This window comes from Sinohyriopsis cumingii, unplaced genomic scaffold (genome assembly GCF_028554795.1).
Source record: "Sinohyriopsis cumingii isolate HCF-2022 unplaced genomic scaffold, ASM2855479v2 utg000426l, whole genome shotgun sequence".
Lineage (NCBI taxonomy): Eukaryota > Metazoa > Mollusca > Bivalvia > Unionida > Unionidae > Sinohyriopsis > Sinohyriopsis cumingii.
Genome location: NW_028315897.1, coordinates 1045523 through 1073341, shown reverse-complemented (window position 1 = coordinate 1073341; position 27819 = coordinate 1045523). Strand labels below are relative to the sequence as shown.

The 27819-nt window shown below is 32.9% G+C and overlaps 1 long non-coding RNA gene across 3 annotated transcripts; it reads left to right on the top strand.

The window, feature by feature from the left end:
* The first annotated feature begins 127 nt into the window (after positions 1-127).
* LOC149774063 (uncharacterized) lies at positions 128-27078 on the top strand. 3 transcript variants are annotated; one of them, XR_016417042.1, is made up of 4 exons: positions 128-889; positions 17451-17487; positions 23653-23729; positions 25052-27078. It is a non-coding gene; the product is annotated as an uncharacterized LOC149774063 (long non-coding RNA). The 3 variants fall into 3 exon arrangements; XR_016417041.1 differs by lacking the exon at positions 128-889 and adding an exon at positions 10932-12438; XR_016417040.1 differs by lacking the exons at positions 128-889; positions 17451-17487 and having other exon boundaries at positions 23561-23729.
* Positions 27079-27819: the final 741 nt, after the last annotated feature.

Sequence of the window (27819 nt, the reverse complement as noted above, 5' to 3'; positions counted from 1 at the left end):
TATGGCTGAGTGTAGTTCTGAAATACATTGTCAAGGTTTTTAATAAGACAATACAGATTCAGTATCATTTGTCTACTACTATAAATGTAATCAATAACACAAAAGAGGACAATCAACATACAAGTTCAACAGTTCTGGAGGACATATACTCGTTGTTTACATTACGTACTTACGGTGAATGATCGACAGCAAGATCAACAAGCACAGCAATGAAAAATCAAACAACGCACCCACTTAGTCTTTTCCAACTAAGGATTCAAATTACCTTTCTCCAGTACATTATCTAAAAGTTATATTTCGACCACAAACAACGTTAAGACAAAAAATGTATGAATACATTTCAGCTACATAGGTACGTTAACAAACAAATAAAAATATGGAAATATGCCAAGAATAAGAGATGGATTTTGTATATATACGCAAAATATGATTTGCAAATAAATCAGCTAAATAATACCCATGTCCTCTCATTCCATATAGTGTTGAATCAACAGCTGATTACAGTATCAAATATATCGGAAAACCTTCTCCCTAGGGAAAAGGCCAATATGAAAACGTTTGACAACGTTGCATGTTTGTGCTATCGTGCGAATATTTCATTGCTTTACAGAGGGCATTCTCCAGGGTGGATGAATAAATGCATAGTACATAGTGAATTATGTGATATGCCGAAGCAAGAGAAGGAAAACTTAAACTATAATAACGGAAAATAACTTGCTTGTAAAAACAGCACGTATTCAAATTTATATTGTCAAATATGCTTTGTCGGATATATATCTTGTTGGATATATATCTTTTGAAACGAAATAAAACATAAAACAATGTTATTTCAAAGTTTATAATGCCAAGTTTCATATATTCTTTGCAGGACGATTACATCAAGCGATTCGTAAGTACTAATATATCTGAAAGAATTATTCTGATCTGAGTAATTAATTATACATTATATATTATTTAACCCTTTTAGTATTGTTCTATGACATGAACGTGTATTACATAAAATATTATTGGAATTTATATTATATTTTACCACTAGTCCTACTCTTATCTCTTCACGCCTTGTCTACTTTATTTATTGTTTAGAATTAAAGGGCATTAACGTCGTTTCAACTCTATTTAGGTAATCTCAGTGGACTTTGGGGCATAACGATGCGGTAATCTTAACTTTGACTCAAATTATACATGAAGATTATTATAACACATGTATATATTGGCTACAGATAAAGGAATGCTTAGTTGACTATTACAGATAGGAAACGATAGCAGAAAATGCATTCAACATTTTGGGCTTTTACCATTGGCAAAAGTAACGTTCAAGCTGTCGCCTGTTCTCCACGCTGAATGAGAAATAAGTTAAAATGTTATTTCCACTAAAGTTTAATAGTCAGGTCACCAAATTCAGAAGCAGTCGCTTTACTCTTAATTTAGCTTTCTCATAGGCATATTAACTATATATCCTGAATACTATTCACAGTTTGTTGATGTTCCTTTGAAGGTAACACGACGTTAACGTTCGTGTTCCTGGGAACTTTAACCCTAAGTAATGCAATAAGATGGCACAGGCAATATGAGATTGAACGAGGTATTATATCTATGTATAATACATTATATACAACGGCTGGTTTGACCTTATTACTCGGGTTCAATTTGAAAATGTAAGATTTAATAAGAGAAAATAAAACCAAACTGTTTTAAATAGAGATAAAAATGAAACGAAAGTAAATGCATGGTATTGAATTCGTAATTAGTTTTCTTCCATATTAGTTTTGGAACAACATGTTTTACCGAATTAATAATAAGACAGAAGTTAGGTATACTTAGGTCAATAACTGCAATAATGATAGCAGTTGGTATTTAGTTGTGTTTAAATGTCAGTATTACTTTACTTGATGCAACGGAGGGCATTTTTGTGAACTCCTTCTCAACTTTATTTATAGTATGTTTAATGCAGCCCGGTCTAGTATATTTCTCCATCATTTCATGACGGTTATCTATTTGTGCTTATTCTGTATCACCTTAGTTTTCTTGTGGCCCATTTTGAATTTTGAATGGGTGAAGTTTAGAATCGATAACATCTGCAGTGTCTTCATAATTTTCGGATTTCTTAAGCTCTTCGTGTATGCCACGGACAGATTGTATCTTCCACTGTTGTGGTTTCTCTATATTCCTCGTGTACATCTGGAAATGAGTCGTTGTTTATCTAGGTTGTTAATGTTTGTGTTAAATCGTCTTTATCCGTCACTGACATGCTTTCTCTAAAACGGTCCTATAAGCTTTGATAACTTATTTATCCATTACTGTTATGGTTCCTCTAGAATGTTCATGTATGTGTTGAAAAGGTTGCATCCATTACTGTTATGGTGTCTCTAGAATGTTTATGTATGTGTTGCTTGATCCATTAATGCCATGGTACCTCTAGAATGTTCATGTTGGTGTTGAAAAGGCTTTATCCATTAATGTCATGGTTCTTCTAGAATGTTCATGTATGTGTCGAAAAGGCTTTATCCATTGCTGTCATTGTTTATTCATTACTGTCATGGTTCCTCTACAATATTCATGTATGTGTTAAAAAGGCTCTCTCCATTATTGTCATTTTTCCTCTAGAATGTTCATGTATGTGTTGAAAAGGCTTTATCCATTACTGTCATAGTCTTCTATAATGTTCATGTATCTGATGAAAAGGCTTTATCCATTGCTTTCATGGTTCCTCAGGAATGTTCATGTATGTGTTGAAAAGGCTCTGTCCATTAATAGCATGATTCCTCTAGAATGTTCATGTATGTGTTCAAAAAAGACTCTTTCCCTTAATATCATGTTTCCTCTAGACTCTTCATGTATGTGTTGAAAAGGCTGCATCCTTTACTGTCATGGTTCCATTAGAATGTTCATGTATGCTTTGAAAAGGCTTTATCCATTACTGTCATGGTTCCTCTAGAATGTTCATGTATGTGTTGAAAAGGCTTTATCTAATACCATCATAGTTCCTCTAGAATGTTCACGTATGTGTTAAAAAGGCATTAACCATACTGCCATTGTTCCAGTAGAACGTTCATGTATGTTACGAGAAGGCTTCATCCGTTACTGTCATAGTTCCAATAGAATGTTCATGTATGTGTTGAAAAGGCTCTGTCCATTAATAGCATGATTCCTCTAGAATGTTCATGTATGTGTTCAAAAAAGACTCTTTCCCTTAATATCATGTTTCCTCTAGACTCTTCATGTATGTGTTGAAAAGGCTGCATCCTTTACTGTCATGGTTCCATTAGAATGTTCATGTATGCTTTGAAAAGGCTTTATCCATTACTGTCATGGTTCCTCTAGAATGTTCATGTATGTGTTGAAAATGCCCTGTCCATTAATGTCATGGTTCCTCTAGAATGTTCATGTATGCATTCAGAAAGTATCTATTCTTTAATATCATGGTCCCTCTAGAATGTTCATGTATGTGTTGAAAAGGCTTTTTCCATTACCGTCATGTTCTTCTAAAATGTTCATGTATGTGTTGAAAAGGCTTTATCCATTACTGGCAATGGTTCCTCTAGAATGTTCATGCACGTATTTTAAAGGATTTGTCGTCAATGACTATCATATTTTCTGTACATTTTTTCTGTACTTGCAAAAACGTGTGTGTCTGTGTGTGTGTGTGTGTTCTGTTTATGATTTTCAAAGAAGCTTTAACAAATTTTAAATCATAACGCTACGAGGTCTGCAATGTGGCAATTTATAATGATGTATAGAACTGGGGCATCAAGCAACAAGACTTGCTCCTACCCGATCACATTATTCTGACACCAGGCCGACAAACTCTGATGTCAAAAGCTTAATGCTGAGCACGAAGCGAGGTAGATGCCAGTACCATTTTTATAAGTCTTTTGTATTACTCGGCCGCGGTCCGAACCCGCATCCTTCCTTGTCCGGGACGGACGATCTAACCACCTAGCCACCGTAGCGGTCTGTGTATAAAATGCTGAATCCATTACTGTCAAGTTTTCTCTTGATTCTTTCTCAGATAATATATCGGTGTTAAAAGCTTGTAGGTCACTTTTTTACAAATGGCGGTCTTATGTAAACTTTGTGATTTTTCATAAATTCATGTTGTGTTTATACTGATACAAATGTTTATGTCTTGATACTTTTAAGTACACTGTTTAAACTGTTGTTCAGTTATATTGTTGTTGTTGTTGTAGGGTTTAACGCCATTTTTCAGTACACGATAGGCTATACATGGCGGCCAGTATTAATTGTGGAGGAAGAACCTTGAAAAACCCCAGAAAAAAAACACAGACCAACGAGAAGCTACTGGCAAGCTTTCTCACATACCCACATTGGCCGAATCCGAGACTCGAACCCACGCAGACAGAGGTGAGATGGCATTGATCCGTAACGGAGAACGCTTTTAGACCACTCGGCCCCTCGGGGCCCCGTTCAGTTTTATTGTATTCTCTCATAATATATATATATATATATATATATATATATATATATATATATATATATATATATATATATATCCAGTTATATTGTACTCACTCCTAATATATATATATATATATATATATATATATATATATATATATATATATATATATATATATATGTATATATATATAATTGGTTATCCATTATCTCTTATTGAGAATTACTTCAATTACTTCAAATCATGCATATTTTGTTCGTATTTAGAGGTTAAGATTTTACATTAACGTGCTTGATTGAGGGTCGATGTTTTATGATAATTGGCAATATCAATGCAGAGATATTATTTTATGTCAATATCGACATACAGGCTGTGTGAAAACAAAGCCAACTGGCAGGTTTAGATGCTAGCAATACTGGTAACATAGAAACATACGAGTCTTATACAATACAACTATGGCTGATTTACACGTTCGGAATTGAATTAATGCGGTATTTACGACTGTTCATTTCACTTTTTCCACCATTGTATAACCGTCTTGTAGATTAATATGTGGGTATAGTATATATGTTACCTTCGCTAATGTGATTTCTCTGTAAAAGGTTATTTCATTTAGATTCCCTTGTTACGTAATGAAGACTATACTATTATGAATTCATCCCATTTTGTTGGCTATCAGTCAAACTCAAACGTTTAGGCTAACTAGCAGTTACTGAAACAAGCATTACTGGAAGTGAATAAGATTAAATAAGCACATTTGTCCAGCAAAATGAGCAGTTGTTAGTAATTTCAAGCACTTTAAAGGTAAATAAAAATGAAGTAGAAGTCAAACAATGTTAACATTAGTAATTATTCAGCAAAATAAAATAAAATACTTCTTACAAATTGCTTGGCAAACTATTACTTAAAAGTTATCTTTAGTTAGAAAAATAATATGATAATGTTTCAATCTTGCTGATTAAACCAGTTTTTAGATAGCCTCGATGTTTCTAATTAATTTTAATTAACCAAGATATAAGGTTTTTTAGAGCAAATATATAACTTGTGACTAGGTAAGCATATCAATTACGTAATTATTACCAGCTTAAGAAATTCAAATATTTTACTTGTCGACATATAAATACAGGTGTAGATTCCGTTTAGCTCATTCTCTCAGATAATTGCAATATCGATCATATACATAAATAAAAAGGTGAACAATAAGTGATACAAGTTCTAAAGATAAATCACATTGGAGCGTCAGACTCGTAACCTAACGTTTGCTGTTTCTCTTCCTGACCATGCTTGTTGTTTACATCAACAGTCTCTCATCTAGAAGGCGCGTTCCTCAAATAAAATTGTTATGATATAGCCCGTAATGTGTGATAAAAGTGTTTAATCATAAACAAAGCTGCTGATCTATGCCTTTACAAAATTAATTAGTTTCTCATTCACGGATGCAGTTTATATGCCGCATTCTTTAAGTATATAAATCATTATATTTCTGACAGTTATATTGCTAGATATATCTTGAATTGAAATTTGAGCCATGATCTATCCATAACTGCACTACGGACCATTAACCTTATTTACTGAAATAATGAATGCTAAATACTATGAATACTATTGACTTGCCTGACGACTAGAGATGCAGTGAAATAGACAGACAGACAGACAGACAGACAGACAGACAGACAGATAGATAGACAGACAGATAGATAGATAGATAGATAGATAGATAGATAGATAGATAGATAGATAGATAAATAGATAGATAGATAGATAGATAGATAGATAGATAGATAGATAGACATATAGATAGATAGATAGATAGATAGATAGATAGATAGATGGGAAGATATATAGATAGGAAGGTAAGTAGGTAGGATCATGTATCTATAAATATAGTTAGGTAAATAAATAGATCCCCGTATCTTACTTTGCATGCCAATGTCATGCATCTGAAAGAGGAAACGTAGCGTCTGTAAAAAATGTTTAGCTTTATACCAGTTTTGGGGCAGACTGTGCGGTTCCCGTACATATGAGGTGTGAAGAAGATAACCATGTTTACGATCGATCGAAAAGACACAAGTTAAACTGACTGTAACTGAAAGAAGAAAGTTAACTTCTTGAAAAGAAGATACGGTAATCAACAAAACTTAATCAACATAACTAAGTATCCAAAAAGGGTCCGGCGCCAATGTGATATTTACGGTACTCTGTGGGAGTTTAGAAATAGGTTCGAACGCCGAGCACTTCACAGATAAAGCGATAAGGAACAATAGCGCCTTATATGTTTAAACATGATTAAACTGATAGGCGTAACTGTATCTAAGAAGTGCAATAATATACTTAAACTATTAATAGTGCAGAAAAACATTTACGGATGTTTATAACGTTAGTGCGAGATTATACAAGTTTGTTTTATATGTCTGGACTACAGAGAGAATGTTTGATATGATATAGGCTCACAATCACATCGAATATGTAAAGTATGCAGAGGTAAAGCTGACACAAAATGGTTTATGTATTATGACTTGTTATATTAACGATCAAGACGCAAAGTATCCACGACATTGTTTACAAACAAAATGCCACCTATTTTTCCTATAAAGTAGTTAAGCCGGGCTTGAGCGATAAGCTGTCCGCCATGCAAAAAAGCCAGAAATAATAATTTATGTTTCAAAATGGATGTTCTAAATGTATATATGAACTATTTATACCCAATCCTTTTGTCGTGTATTTCACTGCTACTGATTTATTCACTCTGAGTTGAATATAGCTTGTCCAGTATGGAGCTAAATGCAATGTTATAAATCACGCATATGTTCTAAACTACTTATGTGTTTTTATGTTAATTCCCACCACTAAACCGTTTCATGCTTTTGAGGATTTGTTATCTTTTAATCATTTTATTTCCTATCTCATTATATTTGTCCACCTATCCCATCCAGAGCTTTCAAAGGAAGTTCAAGAAAGTCACGTCAGTGAGTGGGTTGGAATATAGATAGTGATGTGTACATGGCTACACCCTACAAGGTATATCAGAGTAGCAGTAACCTTCACATTGTGAACATATTCTCTTCGTTAAACCATAATCTCGGAAATCAACATTACCGTGCTTTATTTGTTTTGATGGGGGGGGGGGGGGGCTAAGACAGGTCATCGGATACATGGCGTGCTGCAGGAAAGTCATCTACTATATTGTCTCTGATGATAGGATACATATAATGTGTAATATGCATATTTTCAATCTCTGAAGACAATCAAATTGTCTTGTTCAATTAGCTTCATTTTAGATCATCAGGTGTCCATTTTAAAATGATGCTTTTCTCGTAGCTTCTTTTGGTATGAAAAAGTATGTCCATGCCGTCTGTTTTAAACCTGGTGAATATCGACAAATAAAATCACAATGAACTGCTAAAGCAAATTATATTGATTGTGGCTTAATCAGTATGTGTAATTCAATGTCAATAATAGGAATTTGCTTACGACATATGTAAATAGGTCAGATGACATATATTTCATAATTGTGCGAAAATATAGAGATTTTGCTTTCTCTGTGTTAATTATAATGTTTTGAATATGCGTCATCAATTATGGAAAGTGTGGCCTAGCCTTCCAGGCATGTACTGACCATTTATTTTGTAGCGTCTATCCTCTATAAAAAAATGCTTAATGAAGTAGCTCATTGAATAATAACTGTTGCAAAAAGCAACAGAGGCATAACAACCATTTATATGTAAGCCAATGTAGTCAACCGTACTCAGCAAAGGAGTTAAACTCACATGCCGTTCCTACTCTTGAATTACCTCTCGTGCCAATATAAGTTTTATGATTTGGATTAAACATTTTATATTTTCACTTCATATTTTAAAACAATTATACCGTTGTAACCATTTTTGCAGTACATCTATCGTAAATATACAGTAGATACAAAACTTTTATTATTTTTGGATACAGTTTCTTTTCAAATTGTTGCAAAACCTTTCTTATTACGCCTCCTTTTTAAAGAATATTTTATTTATATTTGCTTTCTCAATAGCATGAAAGCCAAGGGCTCTACTTATTGATACTAATTTTAAATTTATTACATTAACAACACGGACATTTTGTTTTCATTCTCTTTGTTCTTACAAAGTAACACGCTGTCTTAGATGGATCATTAACAACTCATTCATGGACTAAATCTCTTAAAGTATATGCTTCTTTAACTTGCTGTATAAACATCTTGCAGTTCTGTTTCATTAGCTCGTGTTCGTTAATTGACTCTGGATCAGTGCTGTTCAACCTTTTCGTCACCATGGACCACTGCCAATTTTTTATTGAAGCAGAGAGCCACAGATGAAATCTTAAAACCAACGACTTTAACAATTATTCACAAATGTTTATCTTTATTAAAATAGTTTAATAATGTAGGCATGATTTGCAATAGTTTAGCGCACAATCGTATAGCAATAAAACTTGAAGCACTTATTTAGTGAGACATTTGGCTTGTACTTGTAATTTTATTTATTTGGGGTTGATTTTGAATAACTGCTGCCCTCATTAGATTTTTGAAATGTTAGTCAGTCAAAGATCATTGTTTTCGTTGTTGGCTTGATATTGGTCATTGCAGAAAATCCAGCTTCCTAACATTGTCAATATTTTTTATAACCATTTCCATATGTATGGAAATTCATCAGAAGAAACACATGTCATCCAAAACTCAGTTGATGGCGTGTCCTTTTGTGTCTCGAAGATCCATATTATGTTGCAGTTTAACTATTTCAAGCTGCGCGGCACCTTCATCTCCTCCCAATGACTGCATTTTTGTGGCTACGATATAAATATCACATGTGAATGGATTTTCAACAAAAAGTAGCAGAGGAGTCAGGCTGCGAAAGTCTTTGAATCGAGGACAGAAATCGAGTTTTAACTTGTCTAATGATATGTAGAACTGCTCACTTTTGACTAGATCTGGACATTCTCTTGCTGTCTTGAAAAGTGTAATAAAATGTACAAAATTATATTGATTCAATTGACTGATGAATAAGCCAAGCTTTGTTTCAAAAACACTAACGTCCATCACAGTTAGCAGCATTTAAAGATGCCCTTCCAATTTCAAATTAAATTTATTCAGGTGATCTGTGATGTCAGTATGAAATGCTAGTATAACAATGACACACACACTGGCGTTTCCAGATAATTCAACAATTTGTCGTTGAATTTCACTATAAAGATTTTGATTTCTTCAATTAGATCCCATAATCTTGATAATAACTTGTCTTTGCTCAGAGAACGAACAGCAGTATGAAGATCAAAATCACCATAATTGCTTTCGTACTCCTCTAACAATGTTTAAAACTGCCGTAGATTTAAAGGATTTGTTCGTATAAAGTTTACATTTGTAACAAAACTATGCCTTACATTTTGGAGCGCATCGTTTTTTCAGTTTTAAACAAATGGCTTGCTGGTGAATGATAACATGATTAGCTTATAAACCTGGAAAGTCGTCATCAGGTATCAGCAATTCGATTAGGCCTACTCTCGGTCCCACCATTGATCCGGTTCCATCCGTGGTAACCTATGCGAGTTGTTTCATATCAAAGCCATTTCGTAATAAACACACCTTCAATGCATTGTATATATTCTCACCTCTTGTTGTGTTTTGCAGTGGAACCAGTGCCAGCAGTTCTCCTTAAAATGTAGGTTCCATTTCATTATCTAACCCAAATTATAAGTTCTTCTGTATCAGTGACATCACATGACATCCAATGCTAGACTGAAACCGGTAGCATTCTTCAAATCAAAAAGCAACTGCTCATTCTATCACGCGATTTAATTTCATCACGTCTTGCTAACGTTTGGTGAAACAGCTGAAGATTTGATATATGTTTCTTGATCTCATCTTTGTTCTTAAAATTAGCAAATAAAGCATCCCCACTTTTTTGAAAACATAGTTTCACCATCTGAATATGGTCTCTAGTTTTTAGCTAAAACCCAGCTTATCTATGTAGATGCCTCAGTAGCACAGTCACTTGAGCTCAACAGTCGACGAAAAACACTCTGCTGGCCATTAAGATTTTTTTGTTTGTTTACGGAAGTAACATTGTCTTTCTTAACTTCGTATCAACTGGATAATATTTGTCGAAATTATTATACATGGACGTTGTAGTGCCTCTGTATTTTTTTCTTTTCAAAACAGAGATAGAACTTTGACATTTCAGGAGCACAGGCTTATCATTTGACAGTATAAACACAAAATCCAGTTCATATGATTTATAAAACGTACGGTTCTCTTCCGTAACTTTCCAAATGTTTGCTTCGTTCGATCTACTTGAAATTGTTTTAGATTTTTAGAAACAAATATATTTATGAATGGTTGTAGTTATTACTATTTACAAAAATTGTCACTTTAGCGTGTTCTATATATCTGTTTCCGGTAAAATTAATTTTAGCGATATGTTTTTATTTTAATTACTCACGTGTCGAACTACTTGTCATTTTATTTGATTTTTAGAAATAAATATATCTATGAATGTTGGTAGTCGCTACAATTTACAAAAATGACGCTCTAGCGTGTTCTAGATATTCGTTTCCGGTTGTATTAAATTTTGCGGGATGTGTTCAATTGAATTATGTACGGCTCGCTTCCTCTGCATGACAGGATTAATTAATATACGTTCTTTCTGGTTATTTTTCAATACCATTCGATATATGAAGTTAAGTGTACTACTCTATGTCTGATTTTGTTGATCCCAGCTCACGTGATTACCTGGTTAAATAGATATACTATGAAAGTAGGCAGCATAATGTCTTTAACACAAATGCACAAAAAATTGCTCGAGCTCAGGCAGGCCATTTCAAATCAACCTGCGAGCAGCAGGTTTGACTACACTGTTCTGGATTATACGTTTATATACATTTGAAACGGTTGATGTGATCGTGTAGGGTCGTCTATATTTTCGTCTGTATGATACCTGCTATTTCCCTTTTTTGTGTACATCCAAACGATTTCAAAACACTCCTCCACTATTCTCGCAGTTACATATTTAGTGAACTTCAAAGAATTTCTTTGATTTTTGCTATGCTGAGATTTCAATATTTCCTCTGCTCCATTAATTTATGTAGAAAATTACTAGCAGCACAACTACTGCAAATTGAACATACGTGGATACAGCTGCATATACATTACGGACAGGATACAAGATTCATAACAAACCCATCTTTATTTGGCACTGCCATAGGGGGCGTCTGAATCAAACATCTGGGAAACAGCGTGGATCTTCTTCGGCTGGAACTTCATTTTACAGCACACCAGCGAGTGGTCGGTGTCACAGTCAGCACTGTGGAAGGTACGGGTAAGAAACACACCCTTCAAGGCTGACCGTCTTGTAATGTTCAAGTCCAGCTGGTGCCAGTGTTTAGACCGGGAATGCCTCCAAGACGCTTTGTGCTGTGACCTTATCTGAAAAAATGAATTGGTCTTGCTGAGGTCGTGGTACGAGCACATCTCTAGAAGGCGATGCCCATTTTCATTCATCTTCGCAGCGCCAAAGTTGCCAAGACAGGAGAGCCAAGAGTCATGGTCGGCACCCACCTTAGCATTAAAGTCACCTTGCAAAATAAAGTTCTCTTCCTTCGGAATTTTGTCGATGAGCGATTTTAACTCATCGTAAATCTCATCCTTGATATATGTGGAAGCGCTTAGTGTGGGAGCGTAAACGCTGATCAGGTTGACAGGCCCGTTTGTGATGTGGAGGTAGAGGGATATCAGTCTTCCATTTCCTTGTTGTTAGGGTTCTATCATCCACAGCATAGTGTTCCCGACAGCGAATCCAACACCAAACCCTCTGGCTTCGTCGGCGCTCTTTCCTTGCCAGAAGAATGTGAAGTTATTTTCTCTGAGGGACCCATAATCTGGTAGTCGTGTCTCCTGTAGCGAGGTGATGTAGACCTGGAGTCTTGCAAGTTCGTCGTTGATGACTGAAGTCTTTCCAACATCACCAATTGTCTGGAGATCATTTGAAAGCCCAGTCAGCATGGTCCGAACATTCCAGGTACCTAACTTAAAGATTGAAGGTTTCTTTGTTGGTTTTCTTTTGTTATGTCTTGGTGCAGTAGTTGCAGTCCGCTTGTCAGTTACTCGCGTACCTTAAGTTTTACGCATCCAGCAAGGCAAGCGAACTGTGGCGAGTAGAATATTGAAATAATATTTTACGAAAGACGATATGATGCATTTAACATCGGGCAATACGTAAACCAAAATTATATGACGGTAACAATTATTTCTTAGTAGAAGGAAACAGACAGGTCATGTGCACAAATTGTATATTATACCAATTAAACAAATTATACCATACATCTCTTATAAAACATAGGCGGTCTCTTGATGGAATGGCGCAAGGCAGAGTACACGCAACGTAAATATTGCGCTAATTTAATGAAATGAGAATGGCATTAAAAGTAAGGCATAATAAAATCAACCATTACAAGAAAACTATAAACTACATGTGGAGAACTGTAAAATGTCCAATGTTTTATCATAAAAAGCTGATTCACACTGGTTTGAGAATATAAAATTAACTCTATACAATTTCATCCGAAATTTTGAACAGAAAATTCCATGAAAATAATTTTCTACTTTCTAAGCATGATACATTATGTTCGATGCATTATTTGAAATTATAGCTGATGGAATTTACAAAAGGTAATACAATACTAAGATTATGTGTTTAGTATAGACATAGAAGCAATGGCGTTGTTTAATACTTAATTGACTTCACCTTCTTATTACTACAGATAATAACTGCATATACGTGACGACGGGTATAACTGCTTTATTTCCTACTCTGTTTAGAAAGAAATTTTAGATGAAACATTGAAAATAACTATTTCATAATATATATAATACTCATGGATTAAATTCTTAAATCAATATGGATTTATGCCTGAGAAAATGAAGACGGCAACAACGTAATTTGATTGAGTTGTTTGGTGGTATTGTGAAGTATTACTTCATATAATAATATTTACAACATTTAGAGATTGTGGACCAGTTAGAGCCTATTTTGATGTGTATATTTTATGATGCCGGATGGTCAATAAATGCATCTTATGTAGTTTCTTATACGAGTACTCAATCTAATTCAATTTTAGGAAACTAATTTCTGATTAGTAACTGATCTGAAATCCTTAATTCTTCCCCGTGCCTTCATTGTACAAAGAAAGGGTACGTCGTTTATGTTTGATACAGGTTGATAAACAAGCACCGTAATAAAGGCAGAGCTATTCTATATGCTCATATTACTAAGAGGTTAACGTCACGATCATGCATTGAAAGCAATACGTTTCTTGATCTAAGAAAAGCCCAATCTGATTGTATTACGGACATGTATAAACCATTCATGTCTGAAATTTATATATCTCTTGTTGGTGTTTTTCCAAGTATCGGTTAACTAGCTACCAGATCAATCGCGTTTTCCTCACATGCTAAATATCATGTTAATTCTTGCCTTCTTGATTAGCGGAACAATAATATGTGTCATAGCAAACACTGATTTATATTTTACAGTCTGTTTTATATTCTGAAACATGTTCTGCGAAAATATTCTCCATATATGAATTACATTCTTCGCGGAAAATAAACGTCATCGATATTACTACCAACTACAACGAGCAAGATCTATTTGGGAGTAATGAATAGATAAATATGTGTTGGAGTGGTGGTATGTTTGGGTCTGGTGGTGCCACAGTAATTGTATCCGGTTACTTATAACAAAGCATCATCCAATAGTGTCGGTCGTTTCCTTTCCCTTTCAAATCAAACAAGTCAGCGTATCATATTATATCTTTTTTAGCTGCGGAATTTAAGAATGACTCTCACGAACTCTATATATCTCTCTCATCCACTCACATGCAAACATGTATACCAAATATACAAAATAAGCTAAGAATAATTTTGTTGCTTGTGATAAGACTTCAAACGTTGCTTCTACAGTAACCTTGACCCCTCAAACTCTCCACACGTGCTGATTTAGATTTAATAATATCACACTGTCCCATTATACCTCCTTAATATATTATCGATAGGAGATACTGATTAACTTAAGTCTTTCCATGTGAATCATACTGATGTTTTACAAGATGCGGAATCTACGTGATCTTATAAAAAACGCGATAGTTAATTGGCCGATTCGTATTTTAAAGAACTTTTTGCAGCAGGAGTCTTACCTACCACGGCTAGCAGCAATTGTATGTTGTCTTTATCTCAGTTACTTCGTCAAGCATCTCTTTGTATGGAATGTACAGTATATTGTATTGAATACACTGGCTGTCTTTTATGTTAATATGATATCATTGTATTTAGTTTAAGCAACCGATTGTAAATAAAATCATTATTCACAATTGCAAGTTCTTGTCCTAGTATGTGTTCTTTAAGCTCAATAAAAAGAGTGGATAGATGGGGAGGGAACTAGTGGAGAAGAAGAGATCTCTCGAGTTACCTGTTTTAATTACAGTAAATGGGCACCGTTGGCTTGTCAGGTCCATGAACTTAATTTTGGAACAGTCCACTTTAGATCAGCAGTTTGGTAAATTATGCTAAACTCAGGTGAATGAAACAAAACGTCTCTGTTGTTCTTCTTATCTTGTCTGCGTCCTGACTATATCGATGTAATGTGAAGTGATGTCAATTTAAAGGGTGGAAATAATATAATTATCGACACATTTATGCCATATGTAGAAAGAAACTTCAATACCTGTGTGATATTATATTTGCAGACCATTCGACATTTTAGTAGAAACAATGAAGATAATTGAATTTTGTTTAATTTTCGGACAGACCAGACACGTGATAAAATAAGTGGGTTTTCGATAATCATGTAAAAAGACGCATGCAAATTGCCGAGTTCAAATTTATTGAAATTGTGCATTATACGTGGACATATCAATGGCTGAAAAAGATAAACCTTTGATTTAAAATCGTGTTGTTGCACCTCTGGTTAGCAGATTGAATCAATGCACGTGATTTCAAAACTGAAAAAAAAATATATGAAGCATAGAGTGAACCGAGAGCATGAGGTGAAGTTGTTTATGCTGAGGATCAAATTATATAAATTAATATTTATTAAGTGCTGGCAGAACACAAACAAATAGGGGATTTCGAACTTAAACAAGGACGATGGATGATAGAAGCTAGATATCCATACCATAATCATAACTAGGAAATTATCTTAGATCTTATTACACATTTTTAAACCACACGAAACATCTCATCAACGGCCTCAATCGATGGCAAGTAGTTATCAATTATTAACGCTGCTAAAACAGTACATATTGATACGTGTAAATACAATTGTCCTGATGTTTGTACTGTACATTATGAGCTATTGTTAATTATTTATCTTATGTATAAAACACCCACATCTCTCTTTATTTATGTGTACTCTTACAAAACAAGAGGTCGCAAGTACTAAAGTGGCGGCATACGACTTAATTTTAATGCATTGTTATTACTCTTTGATTTGCATTTATAGTTTTTCAAATATTTTGATGCTGAAATTTTATTTACTAAATCCCGGCTTGCATCCAATACTTTTAGTTGCATTTCATTTTTGTTTATTTTCATGGTGAAACTTCCTTTTCTACTCTACCATCCCAAATGTTTAAAAATTGTTCTTACTTCTCTTATATTGCTATGGTGAAACTTTCTTTAAGTTATGGATATCCCACTTGCCAAACAAAGAGTCGCGAGTTCGAAATTCGTGGTATCACAATTGTGTTTCCATTGTATTTTACATGTTTTCTTTATCTTCAAACCTTCTGGTCAACTCGCGCGAACCAATTTTTATTTTTCTTTTGATTTTTGATTGTTATGTGCAAACTTTTGTTTATGACTCTAGGCTGCCAAACAGGAGGTCGCGAGTTCGAAATGCACTGCATCACGATTTATTCTAATTTCATTCTTATATTTCCTATTTGTTATTGAATATATTTTTCGTGATTCACATCCTAGAACGGGTAATTAAGACAGGAGACAAACAAGTCTTGACAAATATTTTAATGAGCTACAAACTTATCTTGTTTTAAAATGTTTGCTAATCTCTTATATAAATACGCTGGTAACTTGTTCTAGGCTCCCTTGTAGGCTTGACTGTTTTTATACACGTTAAAAAATTATTGTGAATACGTAAAGGTTGAAGATTTTCCTTCCATAAAAGACTTTGCTAGAAAGTAAGTTTGATTTCAGTTTTGTCCTAGATAAAGTCATTTAAAAGTTAGATTTTAACACCTTGTACATGTGTATTATTTAGCAGATAGGTTTCTGGTGGATCTAAAGGCACAATATGAATTACAATAAGGATTTCTACAACCTTTTACTTACTTTTATGTAATGAATTTGTTTTTGATTTTTTTTTACTTCCAAATTTCGGCATATAACGTAGGTGCTCTGACTCACAGCAAATATTATTATTCAGTTTGTAATTATTTATGTTTACTTTTACATATGAAATAAATATAACTGAAATATTGTCTTTTTACCCGAACATATGTCTTATAAAGGTGAAATAACGCAGCTGTAATGATTTTCAATTTCGTTTTAATTTCACACTTTGTATTAAATTTGTTGGTCAGTGCTTTTGCATGTATAATCCGTATATGTGTGTGCCAGTATATGTATGCTTATGTGTTGAAGCGATCTAGTATGGTTAATAAAGGTATCATTCTCTTGTTGTGGTTGTTGCATTCCGTTCGGACATCACTGAGTTGGCTTTGTTGGAATAATTCCCACTAGTCACTGATCGGCACACAAACTGACTGAATGTAGGTCTTCTTTCAGAACAATCATAGCAAGGTTTGTGTTTGCCAACGTAAATAATACTGTATCATTAGCATATAGTCCTTTAGTGTACGGAATATCAATTTTAATCAGAATATATAATATCCACTCTATGTAAAGATTCGTGGGAATGATGATAAAACATCACTAATTTTATGTCTTCGTTCATTTAAGATGGTAAGTACCTACATTCATTATACAAAACTAAAATCATGATTTCATTCATTTCAGATGGTAAGTTCATGATAAACATTCATCCTGACATTAAGTAAGTAAATGTACCTGATCATCTCATTTATTATGTAAGCGCTGAAACATGACAAGTAAGTAACTATAACAGATCATCTCAGGCATTATTCCAGCATTTGAACAAAACGTTCAAGCATCGCTAAGACCTGGTTAAAGCTAGGCCTGTGCAATACAATGAGAATATGCAAATATAATATATACAAATATGTAGGGTATGGTGAAGAAAAACGAAGCTTCTTGAAATAATTTGTCCTCTTTATTTATGATGAATATCACAGCGGAATATGTGGAATCAAATGGCTGTTGTGAAACACATAGTACATATTAAAACTTTCTTCCAGTTCTGTGCGGTATTTATTCACTTAAACTGTTTTCAGTTTAACTAAGTTGTTTTGTCATGATGAAATCATCAATAATTTGAAGAGACTGGTGCCTTGCAATCCATGGAGGAGAAAAATAATCTATAAAAAACATTGTATATTATAAATTGCATGTACAAGATCAACATCAAATTAGTAATCAGGAACTGATTGACGTAGCATTTTCATTCAACCATATTCGTTGACAGTACTGTATAATATAGAAAACTGGTACGCTACGAAATCACTATAAATTTAAAGATATATGGACGCTTAAACTCATCTAGCAAAAGTATGATCACTCGAGCCTTAAATGACCTCTGTATTTATGGCAAAAAAATCGTGATATATTTGGCGAAAATATTGACATCTGATAATGTAATCATCAGTACAAATATATTATATCACAAAATTTGAAACTCCTTATTGCAAATCATTATTGAAATTCTATATAAATATCACGTTGCAAGCCGTGATAAAAAAGCTTCGCATTAGTCCCATAATTATAACGACAACTGTACAAATGATAACCTGTAGTTTAACGTTAATTAATAATGATGGAAATGGTTCATTTCAACTAAAACACCGTATACGCGATTACTTATGCATGTATAAGATTACACGCCTTATTTTAAAAAGCAGATACATTCGTTGTAAATACGATTAACAATAACGCGCATAAATAAAAGCACACTTGAGCCGCACAGCTGTTACAATTAAAAGTAATAACTGAATTAGTTGGCATATAAATAAAAGTAATAATTGGAATACAGAGATGCTGTATATTTGGCATGCAAGTAAAGGCAATACCTGGAATACGGAGATGCTGTACATTTGGCATACAATAAAGGACAATAACTGGAATAAAGAGATGTATATTTGGCATACAATTAAAGACAATAACCGGAATACAATGATGTTGTATATTTGCATTATACTGTCAGGCAATAACTCGAATACAGAGATGCTGTTTGTTTGGCATAAAATCAAAGACAATAACTGGAATACAAAGATGTTGTATATTTGCATTATACTGTCAGGCAATAACTCGAATACAGAGATGCTGTTTGTTTGGCATACAATCAAAGACAATAACTGGATATGGGGTGTTTTTGGATGGATATAATGAACTTGACATTAGAGAAAGGTATAAGTAAAATTCTGAGGAGAAACACCTCTAATGACAAGTATAAAATTTAGATATGACAATGTTCAGATTGACAAAGATGCAACATATTAGGTCTAGCGTATGCACGAGAGAGAGAGAGAGAAAGATGGAGATTATACTAAATATGTGAAATCAAAATTGAAATAAATGCTATAGCAACTAGTTTTGCTTCAGTTTGGTAAATGCTGCCAAATAACACAGGTATCGATTCAGCTGAATAAAATAAATCGTAAGGATCCTTTAACAGACTGATATACATTGGTTGGCTGGGTAACAGGAAAATACTAATTCTTAGACCTAATAAGATTTAGTTCTAAACTTCGTTTGAGTAAAGAAACACATTACTAATAAGACTTGCTTATACAAAATCGTCATCATACATCCCAAAATTATAACTAATGAAAACTATTGAATTTGGAAATTATCTTAATTACTCGTTCTGCTAGTAATTATACCATAACTGCCTCTACCATACTGAAACAAGATCAAACAGCACAATCAATAAATGCAATATCAAGGTCCTTAAGATAGAACTTGTTCTCACTGGGAATGTTATATTACTTTTAGGGTTTCATTTTCAAGTTATGACACATTTGTTATTAATTTTAGCTTTATTATAACACAGTATGTCCCCAAAAATGGGACCAAACTAATCAGAAGGACTCATAGATCGTATTAAACGAAATTCGAAATATGGATTTATGTCTTGATAAATATAACCTTCCTTCCAATCATTTATCTACCGATTCATCCATTCATGCCTACATATGTATATGCACGTGTACATTCATGCAAAAATAAAAACATCCATGCATATATTCATCCATTACTACCTACCTACCTACCTTCCTACCTACCTACATACATACATGCATATATATCTATATAAATATCATTCGTAACTGTAACGTTTGCGTCTGTATGTCACCTGAAGATGTAAATTTGTGAAGACGTATTTATTAGTCTCGCCTCATTGATCTCATGGATGAAATTACCTTCATCGGTTGTAGAGCATAAGCACTTTTTGAACTAAAATATAGGAATGGGAATAGTAAACAACAGTCTAAAGTGCACAAGAGCACCCTATTTTAAAGTTAGTATTTTTCCTAAAGCAAAACATTTTGAAATAAAAATTGAGATATGTTGATGCATTAAGGCTCTAACTGCATATTACAAAATGTTTACATAAAAGGACATATTTAAATACACTCTCATTCATGAAGGTGAGATCTCAAGCACATTGGATAATTGCACATTCGAACAAATGGGATGGTAATTAGCATTAATAATCCGATAATCAGCTTGCCCGGAAATATACGCTGCATCTTCCAAATTAAAATCTAAACAACTTTTGTTATATATATATATATATATATATATATATATATATATATATATATATATATATATATATATATATATATATATGTATATGTCTATGTGTGCGGGTATTTATGCACGCCTTCCTCTTTCATTTATGTGAATATGTATGGACAGCAAGTTGTCAAACCTACCGTTTGTTTGAAACCAACCTGCTTTGCAAACATCACTATAGAGCAACAATGTTCATCAGCGGTAACATTGATATCAGTAAAGAAACAAATACTTAAATAGCCTAATTTGATAAAAATAATGGAATATTCAAAAATAAGCGTGTATATCATATGTTTTGATAGCATTAAATACTAATTCATGCTTATTAAATTGATAGCATTAAATACTAATAAATATTTAACAAAATATACCAATACATGCTACTTCAAAATATATGTAAATGGTGTTACCAACTAGGTGAAATGATTGTGGCAAGGGGCTTTAACTTCTGTTGGATCGACCACCATAAAAGGGATCTTAACAAGGCGAATATATATATATATATATATATATATATATATATATATATATATATATATATATATATATATATATATATATATATAATTGAAATAGGCATACATTAAGTGATGAAATTAGATACCTGGGGAGTATGATGCTATAATGATAGGGGCTGTTATGTTTTCCCTAGAAGAAGTTAGAGCTGTTAATTTAAACGAAAATGTTTGCCTGAGGCAGTGATGCTAGGAGTGATAACCGTAATTGGCCTTCCTGTTTCAAGTACTAGTTTTAACTAGATTGAATTATAGACTGAGAAAGTGGTTTTAATGAATTAATTGAATTTTCTATCTCTGTTCCGGGGAATAAATATGCTTTAATCCCACATGGAAGTAGGGGTTTTCTTGTGTAATGCAACACAAGAGAAATGGAATGTATATAGTGTAAATTGTAAATAAACATGTAAAGAGCAGAGTTATTTTATTTTATGGATTTATTTATGAAACCATCACGTTGCAATATATATATATATATATATATATATATATATATATATATATATATATATATATATATATATATATATATATATATATATATATATATATGCCTGTATTGTTTTCACATAATATGCATGTCAATATATAGTTTCATCAAGATTTAAGACCGAGTGAATTTCTCTAGATGTTGTCATTTATATGGTTTTGAGATAACACTATTATGGCGTGTTACGACTCTATGGTCTTGATCTAAGCAATATAAAACAAATAAACCATCAAGATCAGTAAAATTTCACAAACAATTATTCAACTAGGATGCAAAGTGAACACTTCTAAATACCTTTCGGTGTTGTACGAATATATTGTCCTTATGTACGTAATAGAAAATTAGTAAAAGTTAGCAATTTTTTATTTCACTACAATGCAAAATGAAAATTAACTTACAGTATTGTGAATAAAATCCCAAATAATCTTACAAGTCCTATACAAGTCCAAAAGTATAGTGTTCCGAATGAATTAAAATATCGGAAGTGTTGATTTGTCAAACGTCCTTAAATGAATTCACAATAATCCTACATTATTGATTTAGTCGAATGCATCAACGGGAACATTGCAATTTGAATTGATATTCTTTTAAATAATTGATTCGTTTATTTATGTTTCTACAACTGAATATCAGTAGAAATGAACAGTGAATTTCCTTCAGAACACTACAGACAAGCCTAAAATGCATTCAGATGACCAGGAGGGATGGAACATTTTCACATAGATTCTGTATATAAGTAAGCTTATATAACAGTGCACGGCTAGACTTTGAACTCAAATATCAGCAAGCAACTTAGTTATAATTATTAATCATAACAAAAAGCAGGTGCGCAATTTAGATTCGTCTAAGGTCAAAAGACCAAATCAACATGTTTCGATGGCCATTTACTTAAAACTCATTCAGAAATGTACTATGTCCTTGAAACAAGTATACTAGCATATATAAAGTCTAAATGCTCAAACGTCAATATGTGCATTTCTCAGCTGAACTGTGCTTAGAAAATAATTGATACTTACATGTTAGGGCTAGATTGAAATATAATTTTCTATTCTATTTTCAAAGAGGATAAACAAAAGTCAGTATATTGTATACACAAATTGAAAACATGAATCAACATATTTCATTTATGATCATCGTCTAAAAAAAATATTGAATCCCATTTATGTCACGTAAGTTTAATTTCATCGATACACCGGGGGTTTCAATATTCGGCATATGAAATTTGATTACATACTTTATTTGTTGTGGAGACAATGCAATCTTCATAGCCAATGCCAATTTAATTCTTGTATACTTCATCAGTTGATACAAGTTACAATTGTACAATGCAGATACTGATCTAGTAGTCTCTTAGCTATCAAAAGAAAGTCTCCATATCCGGTCTTAATACAGTATGTTCAATTAGTTTTTTGTTTATAATGGCGATATGATTCATTAATGTAATAGTGTTGTCGATGATTAGACGTATTCATATATAACGGAATATATCCCAACTATTAACTTAAACTATGAGTTCAATTCATGTCTGTAATGTTTGTGGAAAATATAGTTTTATCATAATATCACTATGCATATTAATGAAGTACATTTGCAGAAATAGACTGAGTATACAAAAATTTCATAGATTATTATTGTAAACAGCTTCATATCGTGAATAGTGTATATGTTTACATTATCTAGCGTTTTAAACAACTCTGATTGTCAGCTAGTTTAGTTAAGATTCATGGGTCTTGTTCTCATATGAATGCATAAGACTCCTACCACATCGCAGGATGTAATGGTTTAATAGGCGTTGATTTGCTTTGGATACTGGCTTACACAACTTCAGAATAGTATGATTATGTTAAAGTACTTCATGGCTATCTGATTAGTATAATTCAATATTATGAAGATTGTATAGACGATATACATAATGAATAATTACGAAGAAGCAAATGAAAATGATGTTTGTGTGAGACTTAGACGTAAGCTATTTTCAAATAAGCTTTACACCAGATATATATATATATATATATATATATATATATATATATATATATATATATATATATATATATATATATATATATATATATATATATATATATATATATATATATATATATATATATATATATAGTGTGTGAAATATGTATAGTTGATGGATGGATGGATACAATTGACTATGTTAATTGAGTCAGTGATGGTATAAGTCACATAACCAATACTGGACCTATCATAGATTTGTTTTTGGAACTGTTCATTTGCAATATTTCTACTCTTTTTCGTTCTATTCCAGTGTACTACTTGTCAGGGATGGATTGATGAAGAATGTTATGGTTTCAATTGCATGTGTAGTGGTAGGAAGAATTGAACGTAAGCACTGCTAATGGTAATACAAATCGTTTCATGATTGAATATAACAAAACTATACATTGAAAAGCAGATTATGATAGAAAAAGAATATTATCTGTGCAGATGAAATAGTTATGCATTTATTTATTTTAGTTAAACAATTTTTTCATTATTTTCTATGGTCTATTAGTGACCTTGCGATAAACATCTTATGATATCATTCATTACAAAAATAACAACAATGCTTCCCACGCAAATATCAGAAGCTGCCAATATTAGTAGTTTATATTTTCTTGTTAATATTCATTAAGTCATTAGCCGTATTAATGTAGGTCTAAAGTGCATAAATAAAAGCAACAGTTGCATTTCCTCATAAAATGTGATGACTGAAAGACATGACATAAGTTTGCTCTATGTCTGTGAAAAGATAATTAGAATCGTTCTTTTGTAAACTAACCTTTATCAAAAACAGCTTACCCATATATGTGGATAGAGATGGGGACCGTTTAGTGAGGCAGCTTTCATGGCATGCATATGAGCTAAGTTAATACCAAATCACTGATTATTTATGTACGCTGTTCACGATGCTAGAGAGCCAATAAAGGGATAAGCATGGCGCATGCACCTTAAATACAAAGTCCTCTACTCAATACCCCGATAGTTGATGAAATAAAGTTTATAGTACGAGAATCACCACCAAAATATCGTCCAACAATGATCTGCATGATTATCATGCTAGAAGAGAAACATGTTCTAACTATACGAAACTTGATTTCATTTTCACAAACGCCACGCCCATAAGCGTATTCAACTATATTTATAATCTGCAACACTGTGAATTAAAAAGATGTTTATTGACTGAGAATCATCGTAAACAATCAAAATATTTTTTTAAAACGGTACTGTTGCTTCAAACCTTACTGAGGAAATATTAATATAATTTTTCTAATTTTTTTCTGAAGACATATCAGATACATTTTGCTACCTGACAAACCCATGTTTTGAGATATGTTTTTAGCAATTATTGCACAATAAGCAGAGACAAGGAATTCAAACAAGAAAAGGAGATCAGATCAAGTTCGTCTCCAAAACGTACAAAAATAAACTAAATACGTCTTAACCATAACAAACTCATATGATTAGCTTTGAAGTGCATTGTCCCTGGTCTATATAACCAAACATATTTTGTACGTAAAATATAACTACATCGGCTGTATAATCTAACATGATATTTTTAAAATCATGAATCAAAATGACGTTATTATAAATTAGGTAAAGTTTAAAACAATAATAAGCTATTTTTGTTTCATCATAATCTGGAATATGTATTATTTCTTTTCAAGTTTGCTGGGTGGTTTCCACATAGCGAAGATATCATCAAAATGGGGGAGTGGCAGTTCCCAAATGAAGCTATGTGTGTGTGTTTGTGATGTAACTAAAATCAATGAAACAATAAACTGTTTCTTTGAGAAGCTGAACTTTTTTCAAAATGATGTTTGTTAATGATTTTTTTCGTTTATTGAATTCATAAGTATTGTTTGAATTTGATCACTAATAATTACGCGCTTAGTTGTCTTGCATTATTAATTATGGGTTTAATTGTGTTATTTTATTAATTAACTGCTTGATTGTGTTGAAAAAGATATTCTTCCAGAAACTGAAAATTGAAAGATAACAGCTTGATAATTTCGGATTTGAGAATATTCATAGTATATTGTACAATTTCAAATTTATTTCAAAAGCGCGTTGGGTGCCCAATGAATTAATCAGTTTCGACAATACACCCAAGTAGAAGATTCTCAAATCCTTAAATAAAAAAGAGATTATTGCCATACTAAGACACTACATACATTTTCTCCAAATGTAAAGTATATAATTCACGATGGCACAAAGACAAACACATGCATCAGTATGGACTCAAATTTAGATGATTTTCATGGTGGAATTTACTGCCATATAGTGTAACGTTCCCCCAATCAGAAATCTCGGCTTTTCAATAGATGGTTTCCGAGAACAACTATTTGCGTTCATTTAATGCAGACAGCTTAATACAGTTAAAATTGTCCATACGTGATATAATTCACGATGGCACAAAGACAGGCATATGCATCAGTAAGGAATCAGATTTATGGGATAATTACGGTGGATTTTACTGCATTCATTTTATGTAAACAGTTTAATGCTGTTAATATTATCCATACGTGATATACCTTATTGCATTTTAGACGACCGCTTACATGGGAAGTTGTCATCTTTTTCTTATATTGGAAAATTTACCAAATTTCAGTTTCATTTATAATGAGCAAATACACTTATTCGGAAAATTTGTTAAACAATGTGAATTATGTATGTTAAATTGTATATAAAAGAGAACCAATTCATGTTACATTATTTGAATCTGGATAAGAGGTTTTATAGTCATGGTGGCTCAGCTACGAGGGAGTGCTATACAACATATGTTGAAGAACACTCATCACCCCATGCCGGAATAGCTGTCATATCCTCCGGCAACGGACCTAACCTGGTTGGATCTCTCGAAGCCAAGCGGACTTATGATGTGAGGTGATGTCCATGTACAGTGGAAGTTTGTCACTGGCATAAACCTCATTTCCTCCATTACCTTGCTCATTTGAAAACGGTTTTTATAAAATCCATAAAAAATGGAGGTTTTGTCCTTGATCTAACAAAGGCATATGACACGATATGACTTGCACTGCTGTTGTTGAAAATGGATAGAGTATTTCAACGCTGGATGGCTGAGACTAAGTATTCTTCACGACAATCACTTCAAAGTAAACATCCGAGAGAGGTACACCTCGTGGAGACTTCAGAATATTAGACTCAGGCAAGGTTCTGTTTTTCGGCAAGTCTGTTCAATGTTTATATCAGTGACTTGCCTGAAACAAATTAATGCTAGTTCATGTATGGTGACGACATTGCTTTCGGGACCCAACGTCGTTAGTTTACTGGGTTTGAGGGAGTACTGCGCAGGAACCTGGATCAAATGGCGAACTTCTATAAGCAATGGCGACTACAGACAAGCACACCAAAGACTAATTCCCATAAGGGCTGCTGATAGTATGATTAAAGGTCTGAAATCTAGATTTGATATACTTTAGTGTGTGTCATCTGCTGTAGGATAAAAAACATATACATTTTATCCTGACACGAGTAAATATGCAATTTATGGAAATATTTTGATTCTATGTAATAGTTTTGATAGCGGAATCTGCATTTTAAGAACACCTATAACAATGTTTTACAGTGAAATGTTTCCCATTTTAGACTTGAAATACCAGTATTTTAACGAATATGTAAATATTTGTCAATCAGAAACTAGAGTTTACACAAAATATAATGTAAAACACAATTGTTTTTTTTTTTCTTCTTTAGTATTTGCAAACATCACACTTTTTTCTTTACTCTTTTGCTATATCTCCCTCCTTTCTTGAATTCATTATGCAGACAAACCCACACAAGTTCATCACAAATATTTCTCCAAATCCTTCACCTTAAGCCAGCACCAAGTGAAATCATATACTGTTATGACCGTTTAAGGTACATGAGCAAGTGTCGTAACGATTGGTGTCAAAAGATGAATACTGGTCAAGATAATTGTAGACATAATCATGATTTAATTTTGTTGATCAGTTTTGAGTATCTTAATTTTCAACTGGTATTGTTGGTAGAAAAATACATAGATATACGTACCAGAAGTGACTATATTGGAAACATTTCTTTGATGATACGAGAGACTTTAAATTAAAAATCATAAGACAAAGTATCCACTAGTTTAGAAAAGATCAGAGTGAATGTAAAGCACAAAGAAATCAAGATCAAGCCCAAGATCAAGGAAATTGGTATGAGCGAGCCATGGAATGGAAACCTGACTCTAACTTGCAAAAGGTCCCTATCAGTAAATGTAGGTTTGGAAAATTTGGAGATTAATGTCTGCTGCCTTGCTCTGCTAACATTAAATTACGCGAAAGATGATAGTATTGTGACATGGACAATTATGCCTTGTTTAGGAAAATCATATTATAATAAAGTTCCACTCCACAAAAAGCGAACCAAGAAAACGATATGTTATATACAGCACTTGAAAAAATAA